Here is a 17,497-nt window from a genome sequence, read left to right as displayed (position 1 = left end):
GTGTAACTTTGTGTTCAGTATCTCGAGACGTCAGTGTAACTGTGTTCATTATATTGAGACGTCAGTGTAACTGTGTTCATTATATTGAGACGTCAGTGTAACTGTGTTCATTATATTGAGACGTCAGTGTAACTGTGTTCATTATATTGAGACGTCAGTGTAACTGTGTTCATTATATTGAGACGTCAGTGTAACTTTGTGTTCAGTATCTCGAGACGTCAGTGTAACTTGTGTTCAGAGCCTTGTGGAGTCAGTATACTCCGTGTTTACTATTCTTAAGACGTCAGTGTAACGTAGTGTTCATTATTCTTGAAGTCAGTGTATTGAATTAACGTATTAAATTGTTGTTTTATTTAGTACGTGGTGATTAGTAATCGTGTTAACTAATCGGCGTTCGTTAGCTGTCTTAAGTGACGCCTATACCTATAATAGGTTAAGTAATAATTGTAATTACGAAGCAATAAGATGCTTATCTTAACATACTAAGAAGGTTAGGTAAGGTCGGTGTTTTCTATGAAGCTTTTCAAGGTAAACTAGTATGTTTAGTATGTCACATATGCACGTATTTAATAAGTCAATATTGACTATACGAAAGTGCGAGAACGGGTTGAGCCATTACGTAAGTTCTTCGTGAAATAAGTTGAGCTGTCAAGTTGTGACAGATCCTCGGCCGATTATTCAGGGTTATTATTATTGCTAATTACATTACGATTATTATTGCTAATTACGTTACGATTATTATTGCTAATTACCCGGGTGCTGTTATTGATACAATTAACACTTTTGATTTGTATGTCTTGGAGACATAATAACGTAATTGTATTTATTAAGTAAAGTAACGTGAACATTTGAGTGTTGTACGGAAGACTCGTCTCAGTGACAGGGGTCAATTTTACGAAGCAGTTACGCAAGCACTTACGAACCTGTCCATCTTTTCTCAATCTTTGGTGGCTTTGTTTACAATTATTAAACAGTTAATGAGCTCCGAAGCACCAGGAGGCTGTTTATAACAACAATAAAAGTTGATTGGCAAGTTTTCATGCTTGTAAACTGTTTAATAAATGTAACCAAAGCCGTCAAAGGTTGAGGAAAGATGTACACGTTATCTTGAGGTTATCTTGAGATGATTTCAGGGCTTTAGTGTCCCCGCGGCCCGGTTCTCGACCAGGCCTCCACCCCCAGGAAGCAGCCCGTGACAGCTGGCTAACACCCAGGTACCTATTTTACTGCTAGGTAACAGGGGCATAAGGTGAAAGAAACTCTGCCCCATTGTTTCTCGCCGGCGCCCGGGATCGAACCAGGGACCACAGGATCACAAGTCCAGCGTGCTGTCCGCTCGGCCGACCGGATCTCACATCTGGCAGCAACGTGGGGCCGGTGTCTTTTTCACTGAGTTATTGCTACTTGCTGCAGTCTTGTCGAGCTGCCGTTTCATCTCTGGAGTGGTTGCCCGCAATTGTTAAGAGTTAGGGTCAGACTCCAGGCCAGGATACGAACCCAGGACAAAGCGCTTGCGATGCTCGGGGTCGAGTGTTTTACCATTTCGCCACAGGTACATTTACTCACCTCAACTCGTCCTCTAAAAAATAACGTCACTTTTGGCTCGTATGCGCGGCACTATGGCCAAATTTGGACGTAATTTGAAATGAAATCGACTCACAAAAGTGAGGTACTGTTCCGTTTTCTATTTGAGTCGTCCGGCGTACGCGCAGAGGTTATAAGGGGATACTTTAAATTAACGTTTTTCATAACGTTTTGCAACTTTATGAGAATTTCCTGCCCACCTAACCTATCAGAGGACCATTAACTTACTGTTGTTGAAAAAAAAAATCCCAAATTTATTTATTTATTTTTTTTTTTCAAATTACGTCCAAATTCGGCCATACGGCCAAAAGCGACGTTCTTTTTAAGAGGACAGGTCGTCGTAAGTCCGAACCGGAAGCAGCTATTCCGGCTAGCCTAGCCTTGTCAAGCACCACGACAGACATTAAACGTCAGATGATTCCTGCCATGTGTCGTTAGTATTAAGTTTTGTAAATAAACTAATTGTTGAACTACAAATTGCCTCTACGTTCACACCTTCAGAACCCTTGAACCCAGTATCGACTTTGTCATTATTATTTATAAACGTGATCACTTTTATGTTGCTTGGATTACTTGGATTCAAACTCCTTTCAAGGCCATACACATCAAATATAAATTCTATATCGATGTGAAGACCGTTCGAGCTACTCTGGTGACCTCCTTCTGAGGTCCCAAGAAACTCCACGACCCAGTAGATAAGGAGTGCCAGGGACTTGAACTCCGGCAGCTGCTCTATACATCTCTGGTCAGTCATTAAAGTATAATCTGTCCTCAGCATCTCAAGACGTCAGTGTAACTTCTTGTTCAGTAACTCGAGACGTCAGTGTAACTTCTTGTTCAGTAACTCGAGACGTCAGTGTAACTTCTTGTTCAGTAACTCGAGACGTCAGTGTAACTTCTTGTTCAGTAACTCGAGACGTCAGTGTAACTTCTTGTTCAGTAACTCAGTTCAGTAGCATTAGTTTGATGCTGGTTCAGTCCTTTCTTGACTGAGGTTTCTTGTAGCCTATTCACCTCTAAAAAGGATACTCTCACACGGGGTATGCACAGCTACACTCTCCCGCAGTCAATTATAGGTAAGCACTATGGGGTTCTGGCAAAGTTTCCCCTAACTGGAACTTAGTTAACAGGGACTTTTCCCTAACTGGAACTTAGTTAACAGGGACTTTTCCCTAACTGAAGCTTAGTTAACTGGGGCTTTTCCCTAACTGAAGCTTAGTTAACTGGGGCTTTTCCCTAACTGAAGCTTAGTTAACAGGGACTTTTCCCTAACTGGAACTTAGTTAACAGGGACTTTTCCCTAACTGAAGCTTAGTTAACTGGGGCTTTTCCCTAACTGAAGCTTAGTTAACTGGGGCTTTTCCCTAACTGAAGCTTAGTTAACAGGGACTTTTCCCTAACTGGAACTTAGTTAACAGGGACTTTTCCCTAACTGAAGCTTAGTTAACTGGGGCTTTTCCCTAACTGAAGCTTAGTTAACAGGGACTTTTCCCTAACTGGAACTTAGTTAACAGGGACTTTTCCCTAACTGAAGCTTAGTTAACTGGGACATTTCCCTAACTGAAGCTTAGTTAACAGGGACTTTTCCCTAACTGGAACTTAGTTAACAGGGACTTTTCCCTAACTGAAGCTTAGTTAACTGGGGCTTTTCCTTGACTTAGGCTTTCACCTGTAGTAATAGCAACGGGACAAACGGTAATATTACTGATGAGAAGGATGGAAGTGTTAAGGGTAATAGCGATAATTACAGCACGAGGGGGGTGTTAGTGAAGGCAATAATGGGGGCAGAGATAACAATGGGGGGCGTTAGATCATGGTAATAATAACAAAAACAATGGAGGTAATGGTGTTGACCAGACCACACACTAGAAATTGAAGGGACGACGACGTTTCGGTCCGTCCTGGACCATTCTCAAGTCGATTGTGATGAGGAGGTAGAGACAGGTAATAAATAGGCAAGAGAGAGCTGAGGAGGAAAGAAAGAAAGAAAGAAAGAGGTAATGGTGTTTATGTGATCATGTGGGTGAGACTGGTTGGGAGTTATTGATAACAGATGATGAAGAAAGTAGCAACAAAGTATGATATGTTGATTACTGATCAACCAGGCTGTGACTCATACGTCAGGCTGCGAGCAGCCGCGTCCAACAGCCTGGTTGATCAGTCCGGCAACCATGAGGCCTGGTCGACGACCGGGCCGCGGGGACGCTAAGCCCCGGAAGCACCTCAAGGTAAGGAATGAAGCCATTACAAATTATTAAAAGTTTTTATAATAGGATAGGCTTTAATAATATATACAAGAATTAAATTTTATATACAGAATTATATATAATTATATATAGAATTATATATACAACCGCTCAAATATCAAAGAGAGACTCCTAAAAGAAGTAATTATAGATTGTGTATAGAGAGTTAATCTTTTAGTAACGTAGATCCGATTAACAGTAAAATTATTCGTTGTGAAGCTAAATTAACAAACTGTATTAATCCATATACGCAGGGGCCAGATTCACGAAAGTACTTACGCAAGCACTTACGAACGTGTACATCTTTCCTCAATCTTTAACGGCTTTGGTTACATTTATTAAACAGTTTACAAGCATGAAAACGTCCTATTCAACTGTTGTTATTGTTATAAACAGCCTCCTGGTGCTTCGGAGCTCATTAACTGTTTAACAATTGGAAACAAAGCCGCCAAAGATTGAGAAAAGATGTACAGGTTCGTAAGTGTTTGCGTAACTGCTTTCGTGAATCTGGCCCCTGGACAATATAGATCATTCTTCACAAGTTCCAGCACCTCTTAAGGTGTCCCCTGGGGGAGCATTACCATAAAGACGGCCTATAGGCAAGGCTCTCTGCCAGAGTACCTACGGGCTCACCATAGCCCGTGCTACTTGGAACTGTGTGTTCCAAGTTATCTTGAGGTTATCTTGAGATGATTTCGGGGCTTTAGTGTTCCCGCGGCCCGGTCCTCGACCAGGCCTCCACCCCCAGGAAGCAGCCCGTGACAGCTGACTAACTCCCAGGTACCTATTTACTGCTAGGTAACAGGGGCATTCAGGGTGAAAGAAACTTTGCCCATTTGTTTCTGCCTCGTGCGGGAATCGAACCCGCGCCACAGAATTACGAGTCCTGCGCGCTATCCACCAGGCTACCAGGCCCCCCAAGTAGCGAATCTTTAACAACAACAACAACAACTCTCCCAGACATGTAAACTCAATCACTTAGAGGGGGGGAATGAGGGGGGCCTCATAGCCTGGTGGATAGCGCGCAGGACTCATAATTCTGTGGCGCGGGTTCGATTCCCGCACGAGGCAGAAACAAATGGGCAAAGTTTCTTTCACCCTGAATGCCCCTGTTACCTAGCAGTAAATAGGTACCTGGGAGTTAGTCAGCTGTCACGGGCTGCTTCCTGGGGGTGGAGGCCTGGTCGAGGACCGGGCCGCGGGGACACTAAAACCCCGAAATCATCTCAAGATAACCTCAAGATAGAACCTTCGTGTAGCACCTTCGTTACAGCATCATGATAAAGGTCGTAGTTGTTACATCTAACTTTTGTTGTGGATTTATTAAGAAACAGTTCACATTAGTTTTAGAACTGTGTTCAGGGCACTTTTTGTTTAATAATAGTTATTATAAACAAAGTGACAGAGGTGGTATGAGCTCTCATCTGGATCCAAGTCTTGTATATATTTCTCATTAGTTTTTAATAGGAAAAATTGGCTGAAGAATTGTCCTCCAGAATTTAATTCGGTGTTTTAATAGGTGATTTGTGGATGGAACTTTTTTGGTGTTGAGAGAACGCTGTTAAGCTGAAAGATTACTGGAATTCTCTTATCATTCTAAGATAAATTGGTGTGCTTTATGTGATGTGAATATATCTGTCATTTCCAGATGTAAAACTGGCCAACGACAATGGTTTCAGTACTTAGGTTATTGATGCAAACTTTTACTATTTTAAGGCTTAATTTGACTTCTTTTGTCCCTGATTTATTGAAGAGGAATTCAACCAGATGCCATGTTACCAGAGCTCACTCTCATCTGGGTATAATTTCCATGTTGAAAAACGTTCTTCTTGCATTACTTGTTTCTAATAATATCGGTCATCAGCCTCTCCTTGCTCAAACTTTATTAATATGCCTCATGACGGTATATCTTGTCTGTCTCTTGGGTTAAGAAACATATGTTGTCTTATATTTTGACATTTCTGGTTTATTTTTAACTTTTTTATCTTGCATATCTAGCAATATTTTTTGCTTAATTATTTTTTTATTTAGATCTGATGATGAAGATGTACATTTTCGAAACGTCACAAAGAATATTTTTGAACATTATATATATATATATATATATATATATATATATATATATATATATATATATATATATATATATATATATATATATATATATTCTGAATATGTATATGTTATTGAATATAATGTAAAGGGTAAGATTGTCGATTCTGGCAGGAATCTTTTCAGTCGACATTTTTAAAGGCAGAATAGAAATGGTACCTCGAGAACCTGAATGTGTAACCCAAAGTGAAGTGAACTGTCGAATAGGTCAATAGGCCTTGGTCTCTCTCACTCTCTCTCTCTCTCTCTCTCTCTCTCTCTCTCTCTCTCTCTCTCTCTCTCTCTGTGTGTGTGCTTCTGTATGTTCAATATATATATCTTGCAAGAAGTGAGGGGGTCGTTCTTTACCGACCAGTCGTTCCTGCAAGACGATTCGTCTCGTCTGGTAACGAGAGAGGTGCAGTAACTGCGTCTGTAAGGAGGTGTGTAGTGATGATCGTGGCTTGGCTTTAAGGTCAGGGTTTTAGCTACCAACGCCCGAAGTATGAGGAGTGGAAATTTTGTGCAAATCTTCCCAGATCAGTGATGCAGCATAGTCTTTTAAGGTACTTTGAAAACATCAAGACCAGTTATTTTTTAAAGTATTTAGTGAACAAATCCACAAGGGCCGTGACGAGGATTCGAACCTGCGTCCGGGAGCATCCCAGACACTGCCTTAATCGACTGAGCTACGACAGGGTAAAAAGGGGTGAAACCGAAGTTCTACTAAACTTACTGGATCCTGCAGCCTCTCCGAGACACAAACCAGGGTTTTACTCAACTCCCCCCTGCACTCGAGCTGTATCAATAGGCCGTTCTCCCTCTTCGCCCTTACATCATTACACACAGAAATCACACTAACGTGATGCATTAAATGAACAAATCCATATTTAGTAAAATATGACTCCAGCGTGAGTGTGAAAAATCGGTGTACTTACGTAGTTGTAATTGCGGGTTGAGCTCTGGCTCTTTGGTCCCGCCTCTCAACTGTCAATCAACTGGTGTACAGGTTTCTGAGCCTATTGGGCTCTATCATATTTACATTTCAAACTGTGTATGGAGTCAGCCTCCATCACATCACTGCTTAATACATTCCGTTTGTTAATTTAACACTTTCGCGCTTTCCGCAAAGGTCACTCAGCCAACCGAATGTGCGCGCAGCGTTTTTATTGCTTAAGCGTAAAAACAAAAATGTGTATACTCTTTTTACTCTTCTGACCTTAGTTCTCATGCTACGTATTTCATTTTGGTACCAACGTGTTCGCAATAAAATTCTCTAGAAGAACATCAGTAAAAAAAGTCACGAAACGTATAGGGATACCAGCACCAAATAAATAACTACGAAGATGACTCGCCGTGAGCGCCCATCAGCAACAAAATGTTTTTACTCTTGGGATTGTAATCACCTCCACACTTATTCTACAGCGTTAATTTTGGTATCAATGGACTCGCAATGAAATTCCCAACACGGTGATATGAATATAAGCGTAGAATAATGATGCGGCCCGCCCGCAAGAGTGTGGGAAGTGGTGAAATTGTTACCCGGTATCGGTGACGGGACGACGCACGGCGCTTTGAAAGTTTATACTTATTTCACTCTCATGACATTAATTTTCTATGTACGTCATTCATTTTTGTGTCAATGTGTTCGCAATAGAATGTTCTATGTGCCCATAGGTAAAAAATATCAACAAAGCGTAAGTTAGAATAGCGCCAAATATAAAACAACGCTGGAACATATCAGTGAGCGTCAAACACACACGAAATGTTTTTACTTTTGTTATGTTTGTCAAGTTTATACTTGTTGCACACAGTTATTTTTGGTTGTATATTGATCGGAATAAAATTCCCTAAACAGACATATGCATATAATACATGATATGGGGGAAGCATTACCAGTATAAACGGCTAAAGTCACCCACCTGCAACCCGTTTGGGACAAAATACCATTTGATCGAAGTTATCCACACCTTTCATGAACTTATTGTACCATGCAGCCTAGTGGTGAGAAAGAGAGCCTCATAGCGCGCAGTTTGAAACAAACCCAAAGTAAATCGGATAAAAATTGAATTTTATACAAATATTTTAAAAGAGGACTCAACTTTATGTCCACTATGCGTTAGCGTTAGACGAAACGGGACGCGCCGGAGCGTCCAGATAGCGCGAAAGTGTATTTAACTACTCTGACACTGAAAAAGTTCTTTCTAACGTCCCTGTGGCTCTTTTGGGTACTCGGTTCCCACCTGTGTCCCCTTGTGCGTGTTCCACCCGTGCTAAATAGTTTGTCTTTGTCCACCCTGTCAATTAATATGATAAATTGGTAGGTAGTGATCATGTCTCCCCTTACTGTTCAGTTTTCCAGGGAAGTGAGTGTTAATTCCCGTAACGTTTCCTCGTAACACATACCTCTCAGTTTGGGCACTATTTTGGTGGCATAACTTTAAATCTTCTCAAACTTTGTTTTATGTTTAATTAGGTATGGACTCTTAACTGGAGCTGCATACTCCAGGATTAGTCTGGCATATGTGGTATACAAGGTTCTGAATGATTCCTTGCACAAGTTTTTAAAGGCAGTTTTTATGTTTGCCAACCTGTCATACGCCGCTGATGATATCCTTTTGATGTGGGCTTCAGGGGACAGGTCTCTGTTTGATATGAACCCCCAGATCCTTGGTCGGCGGGGAAGTGTGTCTCGGTGTGGAGGGGAGTATATGATTATAGCACGCTGTTCCCTCTTGAATTGTGATGAGATTAACCATGTTGGGCATGGACCCAACACGAATGAGGGTGCAAAGTTGAGAGAGGCAAGCCCTAAGTATCTGGCCTCAGACTGACAGCCAAACAGACTGACTTTTCCATTTATTGATACAGACATGTAATATTTTTACATATAACATGGAGTGTTTAACAGTGTATGAGTGAATGTCTCCTGTATTTACCTTAGAGGTGATTAGTGTCACAGGTCCTTGTAAGAGCTTACACGCTGCCAAGATGTCTAGCATACTATTTTTCACCGTCCCATACAACCATTCACCGCCCCATACTACCATATACTCCCCCCCCCCTAGGGGCAGCAACCAACCACGGGTAGTGCTGCTGTGCTCATCACAGCAAATACACCGCCACAGACCAGCACAGATATCGGGTCAACAGCAGCTGTGTTGCAGGAAGTGAAACAATTAAAGAATCGCTGCAAAACAATTACTGTTTTGGGGGGTATAAAATGGACAGTTTGCGAGAGGTCAGCATTTTGGTTCTGCGAGTGTCTAATTAACCTCTGAATTGTCCATGCCAGCGAAGGCAAACAATCCAGTTAATTTTTTTGTGGTGTTACGTGTGAGTTACGTAAGTTACGTGTAAGTTACGTGTGAGTTACGTGTGAGTTACGTGTAAGTTACGTGTAAGTTACGTGTGAGTTACGTGTAAGTTACGTGTAAGTTACGTGTAAGTTACGTATAAGTTACGTGTGAGTTACGTGTAAGTTACGTGTAAGTTACGTGTAAGTTACGTGTGAGTTACGTGTAAGTTACGTAAGTTACGTGTGAGTTAACGCGTTGATGTTTTAACGTTGATGTGTTCGCGTTACATCAACGATAACATCGTGGAGTGGAATGATCGTGACACGACAACATTCCCACCAAACGTTTTCTAAACGTTTTACAAATATGTTTGTTTTTTTTCACGTTTTTAATTGCGTTTTATTCACGTGTTTTGAGAATTTGTAGAAACGATTATGACAAGTATTATAACGTTTTATTAACACGTGTTTTTGTTGTTATGATATAACGTTTAGAGCAAAGATTTTTGAACGTTATTTGTAATTATTAATTATTGGAATTATTAGGTATAATAACTAATTATAATTATAATAAGAGGAGAGAGAGAGAGAGAGAGAGAGAGAGAGAGAGAGAGAGAGAGAGAGAGAGAGAAAGTGAGTGAGAGAGACAGAGAGTGAGAGAGAGGAGTGAGAAAAGATAGAAAGGATAAAGCGAGAGAAAGAGTTAGAGAGTCGAGACAGAGTAGAGAGAAGACAGAGGCAGAGAGTGGACAGACACACAAAGATAGACAGAGAAAGGGACATAGGCAGAGAGAAGATGAATTCAGAGAAAGAGACAGAAACAGAGAGAAGAAGAGAGACAAGAATAGAGAGAGATGCAGAGATGAACAAAGACAAAGAGACATAATTAGTCAGGAGAATAACAGACACACATTAAGACAAGGAAAGAGCAAGACATAAGAGAGACAGATCGAGACATGGAGAGATGTAGAGAAAGAGTGATATAGGCACACAGACACACACCGACAGAGAGATACAGAGAGACAGAGAAGAAGAGATATGGGGAGGAAACAGAAAGAAGATGAGAGACAGAGAGAGAGAGAGGAGATATAGACAGGGAAGGAAAGAGAGAGAGAGGTGGAGACAGAGAGAGAAACATACACTGAGAAGGATAGAGACATAGTGACAGAAGGAGGGAGACAGAGACATGAAGAAGAAAGACATAGACAGGAGAGAGAGAGAGAGACACGGAAAGCTACAGAGAGAATGGAAGAGAACAGAGGCAGAGAAGAGAAAGATAGAAGAAGGACAGTGAGAGAGATACAAAGATAAGGAAAAAGACACACACACACAACTCTGTGACGGGCAGTGACCGTCACACAACTCTGTGACGGGTAGTGACCGTCACAGAACACTGTGACGGGTAGTGACCGTCACAGAACACTGTGACGGGCAGTGACCGTCACACAACTCTGTGACGGGCAGTGACCGTCACACAACTCTGTGACGGGCAGTGACCGTCACACAACTCTGTGACGGGCAGTGACCGTCACACAACTCTGTGACGGGCAGTGACCGTCACACAACTCTGTGACGGGTAGTGACCGTCACACAACTCTGTGACGGGTAGTGACCGTCACACAACACTGTGACGGGTTGTGACCGTCACACAACACTGTGACGGGTAGTGACCGTCACACAACACTGTGACGGGTAGTGACCGTCACACAACACTGTGACGGGTAGTGACCGTCACACAACACTGTGACGGGTAGTGACCGTCACACAACACTGTGACGGGTAGTGACCGTCACACAACACTGTGACGGGTAGTGACCGTCACACAACACTGTGACGGGTAGTGACCGTCACACAACACTGTGACGGGTAGTGACCGTCACACAACTCTGTGACGGGTAGTGACCGTCACACAACTCTGTGACGGGTAGTGACCGTCACACAACTCTGTGACGGGTAGTGACCGTCACACAACTCAGTGACGGGTAGTGACCGTCACACAACACTGTGACGGGTAGTGACCGTCACACAACACTGTGACGGGTAGTGACCGTCACACAACACTGTGACGGGTAGTGACCGTCACACAACTCTGTGACGGGTAGTGACCGTCACACAACTCTGTGACGGGTAGTGACCGTCACACAACTCTGTGACGGGCAGTGACCGTCACACAACTCTGTGACGGGTAGTGACCGTCACACAACTCTGTGACGGGCAGTGACCGTCGCACAACTCTGTGACGGGCAGTGACCGTCACACAACACTGTGACGGGTAGTGACCGTCGCACAACTCTGTGACGGGCAGTGACCGTCACACAACACTGTGACGGGTAGTGACCGTCGCACAACACTGTGACGGGTAGTGACCGTCACAGAACACTGTGACGGGCAGTGACCGTCACACAACTCTGTGACGGGTAGTGACCGTCACACAACTCTGTGACGGGTAGTGACCGTCACACAACACTGTGACGGGCAGTGACCGTCACACAACTCTGTGACGGGCAGTGACCGTCACACAACTCTGTGACGGGTAGTGACCGTCACACAACTCTGTGACGGGTAGTGACCGTCACACAACTCTGTGACGGGTAGTGACCGTCACACAACTCTGTGACGGGTAGTGACCGTCACACAACTCTGTGACGGGCAGTGACCGTCACACAACACTGTGACGGGTAGTGACCGTCGCACAACACTGTGACGGGTAGTGACCGTCACACAACTCTGTGACGGGTAGTGACCGTCGCACAACACTGTGACGGGTAGTGACCGTCACACAACACTGTGACGGGTAGTGACCGTCACACAACACTGTGACGGGTAGTGACCGTCACACAACTCTGTGACGGGCAGTGACCGTCACACAACACTGTGACGGGCAGTGACCAACAACACTAACCCAACACACCATCAGAGATCACCACGTTACATTATAAATCCATCAAACACACAACAGAAGACAAATGCCCACATCATGATGGACATCATACCCAGAAGAGTATAACCACTTTATTATACCCTAAATCTTGCACTCATAATTACCTATTCACGTGGCCTCATGAATGGTATACACTTTTCAATAATGTATATTGGCATAATTGAGCTTTCAAGAGAGTTAATTTGTCATCACCTTACATCAGCTCCAAAAAATCGTACGTGAACTAAACCTTACATGACACTACACAAAATAAAATGTCTGACGAACGCACAGAAATACTTGTCAGGAAATTACAAATTTCAAATGTTTATTCAGGTTAAAGTGCATACATAGAAGATGAGTTATAAACATAATGTTGGATTTATAGATAGATCTAGTGCATACAACACCTGAAGCCAGTAATACGTACAGCGTTTCGGGCACTAGAGCTGGAAGTCTTGACAGGAAAAGTCAAAGCCTTGACCACTTGCCGGCACCTGGGCTCCGAGGCTTGACCCGCCAAACCTTTAAATTGGATTTATATATCAATCAAATCAAAAGGTTGTCTTAATCTTAATTTTCCCTGGAATACGACCTGCCAAATCGTTTTAGAACCAGGTACTCATTCACTGCTGGGTGAAGAGAGGCTACAGTTAAGGACTGGCGCCTGATCAATCCTCCTCGGCCAGGATACGAACCCAGGCCAAAGCGCTGGCAAAGCGCGGGTTGCGTGTGTTACCACTGCGCCACGGAAACTGTACCTCTCTACTACCCCCCCCCCCTCCCACAATGAAATCACCTTCACGTGATGAATCAATGAGAAAATCAGTAAAGGAGCGATGAGGATGATTCGAACCCGGTCACTTGGTACTGCCAAGCCCTCGCCCTAGACCACTGCGCCACCACACGGTGACAGCAACGCCACCTGGAGGCCACCAGGAGTCCTGAGTGCCCAACCTGACCCCTGACTCGGGGGTCCTCCCACTGCCTCCATGACCAACCACTTGGGCTGGACGGTAGAGCGACGGTCTGGCTTCATGCAGGTCGACGTTCAATCCCTGACCATCCAAATGATTGGGCACCATTCCTTCCCTCCGTCCCATCCCAAATCCTTATCCTGGCCCCTTCCCAGTGCTATATAGTCGTAATGGCTTGGCGCTTTCCCCCTGATAATTCCCTTCCCACTGCCTCCCCCCCCCCCTCTCTGGCTGGTGGTCACGTGATGCTTCTCGTGTGTGTGTGTCTGTGTGTACTCGCCTATTTGTGCAGGAACGAGCTCAAGCTCTTGGACCCCGCTTTTCTATCCGTTGGTTGTCTAATGCAATGACTACTGACCTATTTCTCTATCATTCCTGCTTTTAAAGTTATGAACGGAGTTAGGGAGCCGGTCGGCCGAGCGGACAGCACGCGGGACTTGTGATCCTGTGGTCCTGGGTTCGATCCCAGGCGCCGGCGAGAAACATTGGGCAGAGTTTCTTTCACTCTATGCCCCTGTTACCTAGCAGTAAATAGGTACCTGGGTGTTAGTCAGCTGTCACGGGCTGCTTCCTGGGGGTGGAGGCCTGGTCGAAGACCGGGCCGCGGGGACACTAAAGCCCCGAAATCATCTCAAGATAATCTCAAGATAGCCTCTACAGCCTGCTCCTTTAGGTCATGACATTTACTCACTATCCTCACGCTAAAGGAAAAGTTTCTAACATCTCTATGACACATCTGAGTCTCAAGCTTCCATCCGTACCTTCTTGATCTGTTGTTATTCACTGTAAACATTTCCTCTGTTTCCACCTTGTTAATCTCTCTAAGTATTGTATACGTCTGAATCATGTCCCCCCTCTCCCTCCATTCTAATGTCGTCAGGTTTAGTTCCTTCAGTCTGTCTTCGTACCTCATCCCTCGCAGCTCTGGGACGAGTCTCGTTGCAAACTTCTTCACCTTTTCGAGCTTCCTTGTGTGTTTTTTAAGATGAAGGTTCCAGGATGGAGCGGCTTAAAGGGAGCCGGTCGGCCGAGCGAACAGCACGCTGGACTTGTGATCCTGTGGTCCCGGGTTCGATCCCGGGCGCCGGCGAGAAACAATGGGCAGAGTTTCTTTCACCCTATGCCCCCGTTACCTAGCAGTAAAATAGGTACCTGGGTGTTAGTCAGCTGTCACGGGCTGCTTCCTGGGGGTGGAGGCCTGGTCGAGGACCGGGCCGCGGGGACACTAAAAAATGCCCCGAAATCATCTCAAGATAACCTCAAGATGGTATGCAGGTTAGGGACACTGGCCTGTAATTCAGTGGCTCCTGTCTATCCCCTTTCTTGTATATCGGGACTACGTTAGCTGCTTTCCAAATTTCTGGCAGTTCCCCTGTTGCCAGTGATTTGTTATACACTATGGAGAGCGGCAAGCACAGTTCTTCTGCTCCTTCCTTTAGTATCCAAGGGGAGATTCCATCTGGGCCTATAGCCTTTGTCACATCCAACTCTAGTAAACACTTCCTTACTTCCCCGCTGGTAATCTCAAACTCTTCCAGTGGTTCCTGGTTAGCTATTCCCTCTCTTATCTCTGGGATTTCTCCTTGCTCTAAGGTGAAGACCTCTTGGAATTTCTTATTCAGTTCCTCACACACTTTCTTGTCGTTTGTAGTGAATCGTTCTGCCCCTATCTTTAATTTCATAACCTGTTCCTTTACTGTTGTTTTTCTCCTGATGTGGCTATGCAGCAATTTAGGCTGAGTCGTTGCCTTGCTTGCGATGTCATTTTCGTATTGTCTTTCTGCCTCTCTTCTCATCCTGACATATTCATTCCTGGCATTCTGGTATCTTTCTCTGCTCTCCAGTGTTCTGTTATTCCTATAGTTTCTCCATGCCCTTTTACTTTGCTGCTTAGCTAGCCTACATCTCTGATTAATTCATGGGTTTCTCATCTTCATTTCACTGTTTTCCTTTTGGACTGGGACAAACTTGTTTGCTGCGTCCTTGCATTTTTGCGTGATGTAGTCCATCATATCTTGGGCCGTCTTTTCCCTGAGCTCTGTTTCCCATGCTATATCTGTTAGGAATTTTCTTATCTCCTTATAGTTTCCCTTTCGGTATGCTAACCTTTTGGTTTCGGTATCCCTCCTCGAGTTCAATAACCCCTTCAACCAGGTACTCAAACACCAGTACACTGTGGTCGCTCATTCCTACTGGGTCCTCAAAACTGATTTCTCTTATGTCGGAGTCGTTCAGAGTGAAGACCAGGTCGAGTCTCGCTGGTTCGTCATTTCCTCTCATCCTTGTGGGTTCTCTGACATGCTGGGTTAAGACGTTTCTAGTCGCCACCTCCAGTAGTTTGGCTCTCCACGTATCCTCGCCTCCATGCGGTTCCTTGTTTTCCCAATCAATCCTTCCGTGATTGAAGTCCCCCATGATGAGCAGGTTACATGTAAATTTACTATTTACATCTGTAAATAGAACCAATCAGACTTTGGAACCCTCTCTTCCCGGTGCAAACTTTGTCCTAGTTTCTGGTTCCCGTCTGGATACAGCCGACTGTGAAGCTCTTCCACCTTGAAGGGTTGTCTGTATATATTGCTGTTGAGAGCTGGAGGATGCTTGTTGAACCTCCAACCTTGTGTCACCAGCTGTCACCCCGGTAACAAGGACCTGCCAGAGGCTGACCTGGAGGCTGGGTCACATCCTGTCAGCCGCGGTGGGACATACACTCGAGCCTCCAGTATGTGACCGTTGAAGGCACTCTCTTGCATAGTCACGTCTGCAAGCACAGCATTCCTGTCTCCCCCACCTCTCCCCCCCCCACCTCTCCCCTCTCTCTCCCCCATCTCTCATCTCTCTCTCTCTCGCTCTGGATCAGCCTGCAGTATCCATAATTCAGCTGACCAATCACCGGTCTGGAATCTCAGCTAATGATGTGATGTGCGCTAATTACCTGAACACTTTCTTCCTCTCTTGTGTAGTGACAAGTCACAGGTGAGACGTGACAGGTGAGACGTGACAGGTGAGACGTGACAGGTGAGACGTGACAGGTGAGACGTGACAGGTGAGACGTGACAGGTGTTTTGAAAACATCTGCTTTGCTTCCTATTGAATGATATATAGTGAGGTGTTATTATACCAAGTATTATATATTATACTCGCCAACACTGGGCCTACTAGCGTGACCCCGGGGGGGGGGGAGGTCACAGCCGCGGTGTCAGAAACCCATGAAGTATACAGAGCTCATACACCTCAAATACAACTTAGTATGTATACAGCATACACCACACTACGGTCAGGCGTAGATCTGTTTCCCAGATTGATTGATTGATTGATTGACGAAGCCGCCCAAGAACAGGCACGGGCATGAATAACCCGTAATGTTTACCCACGCTCTCAATTGTTGTTACATAGTGGGTCCTCGCTCACCCTGTCTCGCCTGACGCCTCCGACACCACATTCCAGGTCCACTCTGGACCATAATGGTCCACACCGTGAACCCTAACTGGCCCAGAGTCACGTAATCAGCCTAGGTGGGTGGGTGGGTGTGTGTACTCACCTATTTGTGTTTGCGGGGGTTGAGCTCTGGCTCTTTGGTCCCGCCTCTCAACTGTCAATCAACAGGTGTACAGATTCCTGAGCCTACTGGGCTCTATCATATCTACATTCAAAACTGTGTATGGAGTCAGCCTCCACCACATCACTGCCTAATGCATTCCATCCGTTAACTACTCTGACACTGAAAAAGTTCCTTCTAACGTCTCTGTGGCTCATGTGAGTACTCAGTTTCCACCTGTGTCCCCTTGTTCGCGTCCCACCAGTGTTGAATAGTTTATCCTTGTTTACCCGGTCGATTCCTCTGAGGATTTTGTAGGTTGTGATCATGTCTCCCCTTACTCTTCTGTCTTCCAGTGTCGTAAGGTGCATTTCCCGCAGCCTTTCCTCGTAACTCATGCCTCTTAGTTCTGGGACTAGTCTAGTGGCATACCTTTGGACTTTTTCCAGCTTCGTCTTGTCCTTGACAAGGTACGGGCTCCATGCTGGGGCCGCATACTCCAGGATTGGTCTTACATATGTGGTGTACAAGATTCTGAATGATTCCTTACACAGGTTCCTGAACGCTGTTCTGATGTTAGCCAGCCTTGCATATGCCGCAGACGTTATTCTTTTTATGTGGGCTTCAGGAGACAGGTTTGGTGTGATATCAACTCCTAGATCTTTCTCTCTGTTCGTTTCATTAAGTACTTCATCTCCTATTCTGTATCCTGTGTCTGGTCTCCTATTTCCACTGCCTAGTTTCATTACTTTGCATTTACTCGGGTTGAACTTCAACAGCCATTTGTTGGAACATTAACTCAGTCTGTCTAGGTCATCTTGTAGCCTCCTACTATCGTCCTCT

Source organism: Procambarus clarkii, chromosome 64 (assembly GCF_040958095.1).
Source record: "Procambarus clarkii isolate CNS0578487 chromosome 64, FALCON_Pclarkii_2.0, whole genome shotgun sequence".
Classification (NCBI taxonomy): domain Eukaryota; kingdom Metazoa; phylum Arthropoda; class Malacostraca; order Decapoda; family Cambaridae; genus Procambarus; species Procambarus clarkii.
This window is presented reverse-complemented; position numbering follows the sequence as displayed.